The sequence below is a fragment of the Gracilinanus agilis genome, chromosome 3 (assembly GCF_016433145.1).
Source record: "Gracilinanus agilis isolate LMUSP501 chromosome 3, AgileGrace, whole genome shotgun sequence".
In the NCBI taxonomy this organism is placed as follows: Eukaryota; Metazoa; Chordata; class Mammalia; order Didelphimorphia; family Didelphidae; genus Gracilinanus; species Gracilinanus agilis.
The window spans coordinates 184,434,045-184,449,500 of NC_058132.1; the positions used below are offsets into that span (position 1 = coordinate 184,434,045).

The 15,456-nt window shown below is 34.7% G+C and overlaps 1 pseudogene; it reads right to left on the bottom strand.

Annotated features, from left to right (window-relative positions):
- Window positions 1-4,166: 4,166 nt before the first annotated feature.
- On the bottom strand, window positions 4,167-13,465 carry LOC123241349 (annotated as a pseudogene).
- Between the last annotated feature and the right edge of the window lie 1,991 nt (window positions 13,466-15,456).

A 15,456-nucleotide genomic window follows, 5' to 3' on the forward strand; every position in this document is an offset into this window, starting at 1 on the left:
CAGCATTTTCATGTGATTATAGTTTTAATTTCTTCCTTTGAGATCTTCCTGTTCATATTGTTTGACCAATTCTCATTTGAGAAATGCTTTGTATTCAAATTTATAAAAAATTTTTTTCTCAGGTCTCTTTATAGTTGAAAAATGAGGTCTTTGTCAGAAGAACCATGATATAAAATTAATTTCCAAGTTTGTTTTTTCCCTTCTAATTTTGGTTGCATTAGTTTTGTTTGTGCAAACTGTTGTGAGGAGGATTACTTAGTTATTATGTAAGAGACCTATCAGGAAGGGCTTGAGAATTCCAAGATCAGACTGGAGAATTCCAAATGGAATGGGGAAGCAGGAAGTGGACCTCTCTCTCTGAGATGGACTCCATGGTGGTTGGGACAAGCTGTAACTGACCCTGGGAGACCTCAGAGGAAGTGGAGTTGTACCCTGATTCCCTGGGATCTTGGAGAGTGGTGAAGGTTGAAAAGGCAGAAGACATCAATCCTGCAAGTCAACTCTGAGTAGGGAAGTGGCCTGTGATGGACTGGTGGACAGTTTGCAGACATCTCTCCCTACCTGGTTACTTTGAATCATTGGCTATGGAGGAGTTGGTTCCTGGTATCCTGAAAACATCTCTGGAACAATTGTGAGACCCCAAATTCAAGCCCCCTTCCTCAGGTCCTTAGTCATGCTGTGAAAACCTGGAAGAAGCCAGGTTGGCTAAGGAACTTATCCTTTTGACTCTAGTCCTGGGTAGTTAGTCATAGCTTCACCTAACCCCCTTTCCTATCCCCTCATATTATAATTAAACTGTTTCCTTCTGAGTTTTCTAGTACTTTAAAGTCCTCATTGTGTGTATGTAATACTCTGTAGTTATTCCAGGCTGGGTGGGGCAGAGTGACAGTTAGTCAGGCTTAACTGCCACTTCTGTCAACGGTCATTCCACTTATAGTTAAACCTGGTTACCCATTGTCCCTTCCTGTCTCCTATCCACCCTAAAGAGCCCACATTTAATATTTAAGTCAACTTCCCTGGTTTTCCCCATAATAAAACATATGTGTATATATATACATATATATATACATGTATACATATATATATTCAGTTATCTATTTTACATCTCATGATATTTTCCATGTCTAGTTTGAACATAGATTCTTCCCAAATCCATGGTCTACAGGTGAGCTATTCTATGCTCTCCTAATTTATGGTATACCCCTTTATTCCTCAATCATGTATCCGTTTTGACTTTACCTTGGTATATGGTGTGAAATGTTGGCCTGTGCCTAGTTTCTGCCATATTGTTTTTGTTTTTGATTTAGTTTTCCCAGCAATTTCTGTGAAATAATGAGTTCTTCACTGAAAAAGTAGGATTTTGTGTTTTATCAACAAGTAGGTTACTATGGTCATTTACTGTTGTGTTGATTGCCTCATCTATTTCCACTTATCCATTATTCTATTTCTTAGCTAGTACCAGATGTTTTTATAGTTGACACTTTATAATGCAATTTGAGATCTGGTACAGATAAGTATTTTCCTTCATATTTCTCTCACTAATTCTCTGGATATTCTTGGCCTTATTCTTTCAGATGAATTTCAATTATTTCAATTTTTCATTTATTTATTTTCATTTACATGTAGAAACAATTGTTTCTTAACATTTTAGGATTCAAATTTTCCCCCTCCATCCATTTCCCCTACCCAAGATGTTAAATAGTCTAATTTAGATTTGACTAGCACTTTTATGCAATACATATTTCCCTCTTACTTATGTCATGATAGAAGATATCCATCTCAGTTACAGGAAAACACTTACGGAGGAAATAAAGTGGAAGATGGCATGCTTTAATCTCTGATCAGATTCCAACAGTTCCCTCTTTGACTGTGGATAGTATTTTTCATCATGAGTCCCTTGTGGGTGTCTTAGAAAGTTGCTTTGCTGATAATGATTAGTCCTTCACAGCTGATCATTATAAAATATTTCTGTTACTGTTTACATTGTTCTCCTGATTCTACTCACTTCACTTTGCATCAGTTTATATAAGTCTTTCCAGGATTTTCTGAAGTCATCTTGTTTATCATTCTTATGCTACAACAATATACATTACAACCAGAGGGGTTGTATCAGTTTACAATTCCAACACCAGTACATTAGTGTCCCTCCAATAACATGCCCTCCAAAATTAATCATTTTCCTTTTTGGTTGTTAGCCAATCTGATGGGTATGAAGTAATATTTCAGAGTTGTGTTAATTTCCATTTCTCTAATCAATAATTATTTGGCACAAATTATATTTTTCATATAATATAGATAGTCTTAATTTCTTCCCCTAAGAACTACCTGCTCATATTCTTTGACCATTTTTCAATTGGGAAATGTTTTTATTCTTATAAATTTGACTTAGTTCTCTATACACTTGAGAAATAAATTCTCTGTTAGGCTTGTTATAAACATTTCTGCCCAGTTTGTAGTTTCCTTTCTAATCTTTTGTGCATTGATTTTATTTATTAAAAATATTTTAATTTAATGAAATCAAAATTATGCATCTAGTTTTTCATAATGTTCTTTTTGTCTTGTTTAATCATAAATGCTTCCCTTATTCATAAGTCTGAGAGGTAAACTTCTCTGTTTTCCCTTAATTTTTTATAGTGGCATCCTTTATTTCTAGATCAAATATGAATTTTGACATTATTTTGTTGTATAGCATGAGATGTTGGGCTATGTATAGTTTCTGAGATATTACTTTCCAGTTTTCCCAGCAGTTTTTGTCAAATAGTGATTTTTTTCACTCAATAACTTGAATCCTTGTATACATCAAACTTTAAGTTGCTATGGACATTTATTCTCATGTGTTGAATTCCTGATCTATTCCAGTTATCCACTATTATATCTCTTAGGCAGTACCAAATATATTTTGATGAATACTGCTTTATATTGTAGTTTGAAATCTGGTATGGTAAGGCTTCATTCCTTCATATTTTTTCATTAATTTCTTTGATTTTCTTGACTTTTTGTTCTTCCAGATGAATTTTGTTATTTTATCTAGTTCTACGAACTAATTTGATGGTAGTTTGATTAGTATGGCATTGATAAGATTAATTAATTTGGCTAGAATAGTTATTTTTATTAAATTTGAGGCCTGCCCTATGCATGAGCAATTTTTTCCAATTGTTTAGATATGATTTTATTTTTATGAAAATGTTTTGTGATTCTGATCATATACTTCCTAGGTTTGCCTTAGCAGGTAGATTCCCAGGCATTTTATATTGTCCACAGTTATTTTTGATAAGATTACTCTAACTTTTCCTGTTGGACTTTATTGGTAGTATATAGAAATACTCATGCCATTGCTCTTAAATCTTCTCTCTGATACCTAACTAAATATTCCTAAATCATTTCCACATAAAACCTCTTTAAATACTTATAAAAAAGTTTCTTTGTTTCTTTTCTCCAGTTTTAATGCCCCTAATCTCTTTTAATTCTTGAGCTCCTTCAGAGTCCTCTTTGCCCTTCTCTTGTATACTTATCAATATCCTTCCTAAAAAGTGGTGATCCAGACTAAGACCCAAACCGAGTGTACAGAACAATGTCTCATTATCTCAGTGCAGGATAAGATAATATTACTTTTTTGAATACACACATAATTATACATATATGAAACTTTAATATAGATATATAATTTTATAACATACATATACAAATACAAAAGTAACCATATACACACACATATACGTATAAATATATACATATATATATTTGTATGTAAATTTTGAGTTATCAAAGCTCTAGCATTGGTTGTAGATTTTAACCTTAATATTCATGAAGAAAACACTATAACAGGAAAGTAATTAGATGATGGATGAAATATGAAGTTTTTCCTCTACTCTCCAGAATATAATTTAAGAGAGTAACTCATTTTGCTCAGATCTTTCTTAAAACAGCTTCATTACTCCTCCTGTCAGTTCAAAATACAAAAATATATTGATATAGAGTTTATGAAAATAAGCAACTTGAGTTGTCAAGAGTTCTTCAATTTCCACTGTTTTTATATTTATACATTATAAATGATTCCCCTCAGTGTTTAATTATTTACAATGTTAAAAAAGTGAGGTAGGGCCCAAAGCATGTATTTTAGTGTTCATAGTGGAACTTTCATTTGTCATGGCCCATTAAAAACTCCTTTAGGAATTAGTTTTAATTTGTTGTTGCTCTGGAATCTAAAAATATAGAGTAAAAACAAAAGTTGAACAGGAACATTGATGATTTCCAAAAGTACAAGTTTAACTTAGAATAATATGCCATTTTTACTGATGATTACTGAAGCTTGTTTACACTCATATTAGCATATTCTTCCCCCAACATACACTAATGACTGCACATTCAGTGGAATCAATTCCAATTTTGTGGGTGTCAAAACTGTTTTTTTCTAATAGAAATATTTCACTATCTCTTTAAGATACAAAATAATAAATCACAAAGTCACCAAAGATGATAAAAATTACCTTGACTGCTCTTGAGTTAGGGATGATGGGGTTGAATGGTTAAAAAAAAGTTTAATTTTTCTACCAAGGTGTAATTTTATGGAGCTCTTCCCTTTAGATTTATACATGAGTAAAGAATCAGTCTGGGTGATGATCACATCTGGCATTTTCCTTCTAGGCTAAATGTTGCAGCACCTTTCTAGGTGCTTTTTAGAAAAAAAAAAACACACACACACAAATCTCTCAGGAAAACTTGTTTAATAAAATCTTCAAAAATACCCTCCAAAAATCATCTTCTTTATTACTCATTAAATGAAACAATTGTCATCAATTCTCAATTTTGCATCTAGTTAAACTGTGGATGCTAAACTCTTAGCAATGTTAGGGTAAAGGATAGTCTTCTATTCTCCTTTCATTATCCCTGGTTTATCTTTATTCTATAGACAACTCTTAAGGGAATATTGGTTGAGCAGGAATTTCTTTTTTTTTTCATTATAAAAGCATATGAAAATGTAGAAAGACCTATTAAGTGAATACCAGAGTGCTCGAGAAAAATATTTGTGAGCTCTGGTCAATGTCTCCTTTGCCAACTCTCAAAATACTTCCACTTAGAATTTTTGTAAAGGGAGAAGGAGTTGTTTTTCCTTTCAACCTGAAGTTCTCATTGCATATAACACATCAAAAATTCTTCAGAAAATAGCAAGGAAAATAAACAGGATATGCGTTATCAGAAGCAAATAGAGTTGGTTTTAAGACGGCTTATGAAGAAATGATTTTGAATTCAAAGATTTTCACTAAGTTAACTAGCATCCATAATCATTTGAAATATGGATGAATTAATAATTGTACTATTCTTTTTTTTAAACCCTTGTACTTCGGTGTATTGTCTTATAGATGGAAGATTGGTAAGGGTGGGCAACGGGGGTCAAGTGACTTGCCCAGGGTCACACAGCTGGGAAGTGGCTGAGGCCGGGTTTGAACATAGGACCTCCTGTCTCTAGGCCTGACTCTCACTCCACTGAGCTACCCAGCTGCCCCTAATTGTACTATTCTTGATTATGTTGTACATCTGGGTTTTCATCTAAGTTGTTGATATTGCTGCTGTTTTTAAAGGCAAGGAAAGAACTGAAGAATAAAGGAAGTTGAGGGCCTGTCATTGCTCTTACCTCACATGATCTCAGCATCTACATGGTGACTTTGTTGTGACACTGTCGAAATTTGCCCATTCTTAATAACATTTTATTACTACAAGCTATGTCCCATTCAATCAAGCTGACTTCATCTCTATATCTGACTTCACTTTGTTTACACCCATAAATAATATGTCGTCTGCTAATACATCATTACTTAGTAATCATTTTGACAAGCTATGCAAATGTAATTAAAAAATAACTTTCCCCATTAAGTACTCTGTATAATTAAGTACCATCATAGGACTTAAAACTAGAAGGAAACTTGCAGATCAACTTGCTCAACCACCCCTTTCATTTTATAGATGAGGTTCAAACTGTTGAAATGAGTTATCCAACATTTCTCATGTACTATCAAAGCCAGATTTTGAAATAAAGTTCTTTGATTACAGATGTAGAGTTCCTTTCCCCTGATATCATTCTGCTTTAAACAGGGAGTGAGAAATATAGTTAACTCTTTCTAAGTACTTTTCTTTTTCATTACATTTTTGAGATAATGAGGTTTCTCATTATCATATGAGACATATAAAATTACCAAGTTGTATAGATTTATGGCAAATTATTTTTATTATCAAGAATAGGGAATTTATTGTACTTTACCATATCAATATGGGTTCTTTCTAGTGATAAGCCTAAATGAAATTGAAAGAAATAGTGAATCAGAAAATAGACTAGGCCAGATCAACTATATACAGATGAGTTCTATTTCAGAAATGCCTCAAATGTAAGGACAATGACAAAAACTACTTAATATACCTGAAAGGAGGGAAGATACAACAATTAGGGAGGGACATTTTTTGGGTTTATGTTAATCCAAAAATATCATTAAGTGACTATCTACAACTACTGATATGTAGCTCAACTTTACCAGCACTAATATATATATATATATGTGTGTGTGTGTGTGTGTGTGTGTGTGTGTGTGTGTGCGTGTGTGTGTGTATGTAAATCTTAAGTACTCACCCATAAAGTATATGCTTGGGGAGTGGGTGAAAATAGCTTAAATAATTTTTCACTGATGAGATGCTATTATAAACATATCTTTATCCTCTTACAGCTGTCTGAAAGGCAGAAGAGGACAATAGAACAAAAGAAAAGGGAAAAAGGAGAGAATAAACTGTTCAAATGGACCAAAAAATTTTTTTGTCTATTTTTATCATAAAAAAACAAAACATTTGATTTGAGAAGGAAAAAAAAACTCTGTCCTAAAGAAAATTACTTCAACAAAAGGTGAGCTAAATAACAGAGGCCATGCTTAGTTATTAGTGTTTTCTTTCTTTTCCTCAAATTGTCTTATCTATGGTATGACCCTCCTCCCTCACCTAAAAGAATGTAAGCTACTTGAAACCAAGGAGTGTGTTTGATTTTGTTGTTTTTATTATTATTCTGTTTTATATCCTTTCTACCTAGCACTTTCTACCTACCATCTCACAGGCTTACTTAATATTTATTGGGTTGAATTATCTTGGATTCAATTCTATCTAATCTTCCTGTGGGACAAATCTATATGGTTCCCCAACATTATCTAGCCTTGAACACATCCTTCCCATTGAAAAATTAAAAGGTCTTGACTAAAGTATTCCCTTTCTTCTAAAGCTTTAGCTAAATTATTTCTCTTCTCACTATTGTCTATAATCCTCTTAAAAGCTTCCCAGGTAGTAAGCTCTTCCAGTCTTATAGATGCCACCTTAGGTAGAATAGGAAAGGCATACATCAAATTTCTGTTGCAGTAGGATGAAACTGGCCACAAAAGTGTGTCACAGAAAGAGCAAAATGACTCTATTAAATTTTTTCTGATTACTTATCTTTAGCAATGAACCTTTCCATCCTAAAACTTTATTTAATGTTAAATGAGAACCATCAGGATAGCTTCTTATAGGAATTTACTTTCCTAAAATTTAATATTTGTTGTTACCACAATAAGAAAGATGCAAATATATTTCTTTTTCTTTATCAGTTAAATGTTTTTTGTTGTGTTATCCATGATTGACTGGTTTCCTGTGACGTTTCAACATCCGTATTAAAAAAAAACCCCAAAACCCCACAAAAGGCATAAACCATCCAAGGAGAGCAATGAATGCTATGTAGAGAGTAGATATCTGTTAAATAATTGTAAATGAGATTCCTGTGCTTTTCCCCTTTTTTTCTAAAGTTCTTTTTGTAGAAGAGAATTGCTTTTCAGACTGGCTTCACGAGAGTATAATTTTCCTTTTCCATCACATTAGCCAGTCTCATAGGTGTGAGATGGTATTTCAGAGTTCTCTTAATTTGCATTTCCCTAATCAATAGTGAGTTGGAACATTTTTTCATATGACTAAACATAATTTTAATTTCTTCCTCTGAGAACTGTCCCTTCATGTCCTTTGACTGTTTGTCAATTGGGAAATGTTTTGTATTCTTATAAATTTGACTCATTTCTTTTTCTTTTAAAATAAATAATTAATTAGTTTTTTAGCATTCTGTGAGTTCATGTCTTTATTGGGGATGAGGGAGAGATATTGCGGTCCTTGCCCTTGGGTGGTGGGCCCAGTCATTGCCTGAGCCTCAAGTCCTGGGTTCTTGTCCTTACTCCCAGAAGTCTTTGGTGCTTTATTCTTTTTTGTTTTGCTTGACTCTAATTGGTGTGTCTGCTGCTACCCCACCTTCTTCTGAATATAAAAGTTTTTTTTTTCCCTTTCTTGGGCTTGGAAGATGTGGACATCTTATTGGGGGCTTCTTTTATTTCATCCTCCTGCTGTTTTCTTTTCTTTTTTGGTTTCTCCTCTCCATTCTCAGTTTCCTATTGATTTTCAGGAATGCTGTTTTCTGCAGCTGCCAAAGCCTCTATGTACTTTTTCTCTTCCTTCAGCTGCTTCTTTTCCTTCTTGGCCAGCTTCCTCCTAATCTCTGCAACCTCTTCCCAAGCTTCTTTCACTACCTCCTTCATGACATTCAGATTCTTCCAGGATGGGTCCTCTGTCTCAAGGAATGATAGGCATTCTTCTACCTGTTCCTGCAGCTTCTCTCCAAACACAGTTGTGGGAACCTCAGAAAAGAATTCATCCAGGATGCAATGCTGCATTTGTTTGCCACGTATCAGGAGATTCTGCCTTTATTCTTGGTGGATGCATGGCCAAAGAAGGTTGAGTGGAATATAAGTCCATATTTGGGGGTATTTCCCTGAGTCTTCAGGGCTCTAAAGAGTGCATTCTCAGCACTGTGAATGCTGGGTACTTGGTCAGATTAGTAAGGCTCCTAGCATGGGAGATCAGTCGAGCACCAACTGCCTCCCCAGTGAGGGCTGATAGGCTGTTGGGTCACTTGGGCCATCTTGAATCAAAGGTAAGTGTTCAAACTCTGAGCATACTCAGATAAAGATACCACTTGACTTTAAAAACTCACAATATTGATCAGGTCAAAGGGAGAGATACCCATGCCCATGGAAGACCAAGATGCATCCATTATGGCCTGGGCCTTCACCCCATCCATTGTCAGCTTCTCCAGAGAGTCTCTAGTTTCTCCTCATTCAATTCTTTTTGATTGCTAATGAGAAAGGCCAGGAGACAGTATGTGGCATATTTGTTGATAATTTTTATCAGTTCAGGAAAGGAATAGCCATACCACTCCCTGACATTCACAGAAAAAGTATTGATGTCTTTGTCCAGTTGGTCAAGAAGACTGATGGACTGGATGAATATGTTGTCTACTATGTTCACATTGAACTTGACCTTGGTCCAAGAGTAGCTATGTCCTAGACCCATTTGGGCCTTGGAAGCTGAAGCCTCAGTCATACCTTTCACCAGAGTATGAAAGTACAGAGGAACTTCTCTACGGATTTCAGCAACAATATCTCTAGTTTTGAAGGGATAGCCTCTTCTATAGCAGCCCCAATCTTAGGGTGCCCAACACCCAATAAGGTTTTATTCTTCTTAGCTGGCATGTTGGTTTCCAAGAAAAGTCAGAGATCGTCATGTAGGATACTCTTAGAAACTGCATTACCATTCCCTAAAGCACTGTGGGCAGACTTAAATGGAGAAGAGGTCATAACATTGACAATGCTGTGAAACTTTCCAATGTTCAGTTCACATTCCTCTATCTGGGGTAGTAGCAGACTGATCATCTCCACCTCCTTGAGAGCCAGCAGAGTATAGGAGCAATATACTCAAAAAGTACTATGGCAACAGTCTAGAGCCCTAATCGCAATGCCTCAATTTTCTTTTTATCTGAGAAATGAAACCTTTTTCAAAGAGATTTGTTATGACAATTTTCCCACATTTTATTGTATGATAGATTTCTATATCTGAGTGTGGGTATTATTCCCAATTAGTTTCAATTTCAATAAGAATAGGATTTAAAACTTCTTTGCCCCTTCTCATCTTCCCTTGGACTATATTGATTCTTACATGTTGGAGCATATGAGACAATTTACCTGCAAACTTCTCTCCTTTTCTCTTTTTCTACTTTTTCTTTTATTTTTGAATATCTTGACATCATATTCAATTTATTCCCTGTTCTCTGTCACTATATGTTCCTATTCATTGCTCTAATGTTGATAAAGTTCTTTAATATCTTCAGTATCTATGATTTCTCCTTTGACTAACTGGTTTTGGAGAATCATATTATTTAATTTCCAATTAGTTTTTGATTTACCTGTCCAGGTGCCCTTACTAATTATTATTTTATTGCATTATGATCTGAGAAGGTTACATTTATTATTCTGCTGTTTTGCATTGGTTTGCCATGTTTCTTTGCCTTATTACATGGACAATCTTTGTGAGTGTACCATGTGCTGCTGAAAAGAATGTGTATTCCTTTTTGTCCCTATTTATTTTTCTCCATATATCTATTAAATCTAATTTTTCTAAAATTTCATTCACCTCTCTTATCTCTTTCTTATTTATTTTTTGGTTTGATTTATCACGATCTGAAAGAGGAATATTTAGATCTCCTACTAGTATGGTTTTACTATCTATTTCCTTCTTGAACTCTGCCAGTTTCTCCTTTAGGAATTTGGATGCTATGCCACTTGGTGCATACATATTGAGCACTGTTATTTCCTCATTGTCTATACTGCCTTTTATCAGGATATAATTACCATCCCTGTCTTTTTAAATCATATTTATTTTTACTTTGGCTTTGTCAGAAATCATGATCTCCATGCCTGCCTTTTTTCTCATTTGAAGACCAAAAGATTTTGCTCAAGCACTTTACCTGAAACCTATATGTCCACACACCTCATATATGTTGCTTATAGACAACATATGGTAGGATTTTGGTTTCTAATCCATTCTGCTATTTGCTTCCATCTTATGGGCAAGTTCATCCTATTCACATTCAGAGTTATAATTATCAGTTGTGTATTCTCCAACATTTTGGTATCCTCTCCTAGTTCTACCCCTTCTTCTTACACTATTTCCTTTTAAACCAGTGGTTTGCTTTAAGCCAGCAACCCTTGTCCCCTCCCTTGATTTACTTCCCTTTCTATCCCCTCCCTTATTATTCCCCTTTTTTTATTTTTAAGGCCTAATGAATTCCTTCTCCCTTCTTCTCCCCTCCCTTTTTTGACCTCCCCACTACCTTGCTGCCCTTGGTTTATCCCTTCTGACGTTCTCAGTAGGGTTAGATAGAGTTTTATATCCCAATGGATATAGCTACTCTTCCCTCTCAGGCTTAATTCCACTGGGGGTAAGGTTTAAATATTGCCTCTTAATGCTCTCTTCCTCTTCTTCTTATAATAGTATTCATCCCTTCCCTTCCCATTACCTCTTTGTATGTAATAGAATATCCTATTTTTCTTATTCATTCAGGTTTCTCTTGGTGTCCTCTATTATTCATTCCCCTCTTTACCACCCCCCCATATCATCTTAGACGATTTAGTACTCCAACCTCTCCCTATGAATAATTCTTCTAATTACTATAATAGTGAATACTATAATAATGATTAGAGTTCACTATAGATAATTACACTTAACATTTCTCCACATAGGAATACAAATAATTAGATCTTATTGAAGCCCTTAAAGAGGCAAATTTAAAAATAAAAGTTTTCTTCCTTTCCCCTCTGTTTCTTATTTACCTTTTCATGTTTCTCTTGATTTTTGTGGTTGGATATCCAACTTTCCATTTAGTCCTGGTCTTTTCCATGCAAATACTTGGAAATCTTCTCTCTTACTGAATGCCCATCTTTCCCCTGGAGGTATATAGTCAGTCTTGATGTATAGGTGATCCTTGGTTGTAGACCCAGTTCTCTTGCCTTTCTGATTAACATATTCCAAGTCTTGCGGTCTTTTAGCGTGGAGGCTGCCAGACCCTGTGTGATCTAATTGGTGCTCCTTGATATCTCAATTGTCTCCTTCTGGCTTCTTGTTAAATTTCTTCTTTTATTAAAAAGATTTTGTACAGACCAAACAAATGCAACCAAAATCAGAAGGGAAACAACAAATTGGGAAAAAAGTCTTTATAACAAAAAACTGACAGGGTTCTAATTACTCAAATATGCAAGGAAATAAATCAATTGTACAAAATATCAAGCCATACTCCAATCGATAAATGGGCAAGCAACATGAATAGGCAATTTTCAGATAAAGAAATCAAAACTATTAATAAGCATATGAGAAAGTGTTCTAAATCTCTAATAATTAGAGAAATGCAAATCAAAACAACTCTGAGGTATCACCTCACATCTAGCAGATTGGCTAAAATGAGAAAAGGGGAGAGCAATGAATGTTGGAGGGGATGTGGCAAAATTGGGACATTAATGCATTGCTGGTGGAGTTGTGAACTGATCCAACCTTTCTGGCTGGCAATTTGGAACTATGCTCCAATGATTATAAAAGAATGTGTGCCCTTTGATCCAGCCATACCATTTTTGGGGGTGTACCCCAAAAACATCATAGATAAACAGACTTATATGAAAATATTTATACCTGTGCTTTCTGTGGTGGCAAAAAACTGGAAAAGGAGGGTATGCCCTTCAATTGGGGAATGGTTGAACAAATTATGGTATATGCTGGTGATGGAATACTATTGTGCTAAAAGGAATAATAAACTGGAGGAGTTCCATGTCAACTGGAAAGACCTCCAGGAATTGATGCAGAGCGAAAAGAGTAGAGCCAGAAGAACATTGTACACAAAGACCAACACACTGTGGTAAAATAGAATGTAATGGATTTCTGTACTAGCAGCAATGCAATGACCCAGGACAATTCTGAGGGATTTATGGAAAAAATGCTGCCCACATTCAGAGGAAGAACTTCAGGAGTAGAAACACAGAAGAAAAGCAACTGCTTAAACACATGGGTTGAGGCAGACATAATTGGGGATGTAGACTCAAAACTACCACACCAATGCAACTATCAACAATTTGGAAATAGGTCTTGATTAATGACACATGTTAAAACCAATGGAAATGCACATTGGCTAAGTGTAGGGAGAGGTCAGGGAGTGAATGGGAAAGTAAGAGCATGAATTGTGTAAACATGTTAACTTTTCTAAAAAATAAAAATTATTAAATGAAAAAAAATATCTTCAGTACCTTGAGAATCCTAAGTACTTTAAGTATCTTAGGTACTTGAAAAATTATAGATATCTGAAGCATCTTTGTTATTACCTTCTTATGAATAATGTAATCAGTTTAACTCCATTGTTTTTCTTGATTACATTAAAGTATCTTAAGTACCTCTTGGGGCATAATTATCTTAAGTATTCTAGTTATCTCTCATGCAAGAATGTAATCAATTTATTTCAACTATTTCTCTTGATTACTTTAAATATAATAAGTATTTTAGATATCTCTTATGCTATTCAAATCTTAAGTATCCTACTTCGCATTTTCCCAGTAGAGAGTAATTAGTTTAGCTTAGCTGATTCTCTCAAGTTTTTTTTTCTTTTTAAATTTTTATGCATCTTTTTAGTGTCAAATCTGGTCATCACATTTTATTTTTAACTTTGGTCATTTCATTAGGAATAACTTGCATTCTTCTCTTTAATTAGGTGCCTATATCTTCTCTTGAAGAATTATGCTTATTTTTTGGCTGGATAGGTTATTTTTGGCTGGGGTCTATATCCTTTCTCTTATGAATTTCATATTCTCTCCTACTGATTCTTTAATGTAGTAGCTGCTAGTTCCTGTGTAATTTTGACTATGGTTTTACAATATATGAATGGAATAATTTTTTCCTAGCTGTAGTATTTTCAACTTGGCTTGAGAGTTCTGGAATTTGTCTATAAAAGACTTGGGTTTTTTTAATTTGTAATTTTTTTCAGAAGGTAATTTGTTTACTATTTCCCTAATTCCTCTTATTGTTCAAGAACATCAGGGCAATTTCTTTTTTTTTTTTAATTCTTTTTTTTATTTTTAGAAAAATTTTCCATGGTTACATAATTCATGTTTTTAGTTTACCCTTCACCCCCTCAAACTCCCCCACCCATAGCTAATTTGCATTTCCACTGGTTTTAACATGTGTGGTCAGTCAAGACTTATTTACATATTATTGATAGTTACATTGGTGTGGTCCTTTCTGGTCTACATCTCCAATCATGTCCTCATCAACCCAAGTGTTCAAGCAGTGGTTTTTCTTTTGCGTTTCCTCTCCTGTAGTTCTTCCTCTGAATGTGGTTAGTGTTCTTTTCCATAAATCCCTCAGAATTGTCTTGGGTCATTGCATTGCTGCTAGTACAGGGGTCCATTACATTTGATTTTACCACAGTGTATAAGTCTCTGTGTACAACGTTCTTCTGGCTCTGCTTCTTTCACTCTGCATCAATTCCTGGAGGTCTTTCCAGTTCACATTGAATTCCTCCAGTTTATTATTCCTTTGAGCACAATAGTATTCCATCACCAGCATATACCACAATTTCTTCAACCATTCCCCAATTGAAGGGCATACCCATGCTTTCCAGGTTTTTGCCACCAAAAAGAGTACAGCTATTAATATTTTTGTAAAGTCTATTTATGTATGATCTCTTTGGGGTATAAACCCAGCAATGGTATGATCAAAGGGCAGGCATTCTTTTTTTTTAAACCCTTGTACTTTCGGTGTATTGTCTCATAGGTGGAAGAGTGGTAAGGGTGGGCAATGGGGGTCAAGTGACCTGCCCAGGGTCACACAGCTGGGAAGTGGCTGAGGCCGAGTTTGAACCTAGGACCTCCTGTCTCTAGGCCTGACTCTCACTCCACTGAGCTATGGCAGGCATTCTTTTATTGGTCTTTGGACAGAATTCCAAATTGCCAGCTAGAATGGCTGGATCGGTTCACAACTCTACCAGCAGTACATTAACATCCCAATTTTGCCATATCCCCTCCAACATTCATTATTCTATCCTGATATCATTTTAGCCAATCTACTAGGTGTAAGGTGATACCTCAGAGTTGTTTTGATTTGCATTTCACTAATTATTAGAGATTTAGAACACTTTCTCATGTGCTTATGGATACTGTTGATTTCTTTATCTGAAAATTGCCTATTCATATACCTTGCCCATTTATTAATTGGGGAATGGCTTGATTTTTTTATACAATTGATTTAGCTCCTTGTATATTTGAGTAATTAGACCTCTGTCAGAATTTTTTTGTTATAAAGATTTTTTCCCAGTTTGTTGTTTCCCTTCTGATTTTGGTTGAATTGTTTTCCCTTTATGGATATAAATTTATTCCTTTTTGTTTGTTTTCCTATTTTTCTTATTATTATCTTCTTTCCCCCTCAGTTTTGTATATATTTATACCTACCTACCTACCTACATACATACATATATATGTGTGTATATATATATATATTGCTTGACATTTCATCCTATACAATTTGCCCCTGTTCTCTCTATGT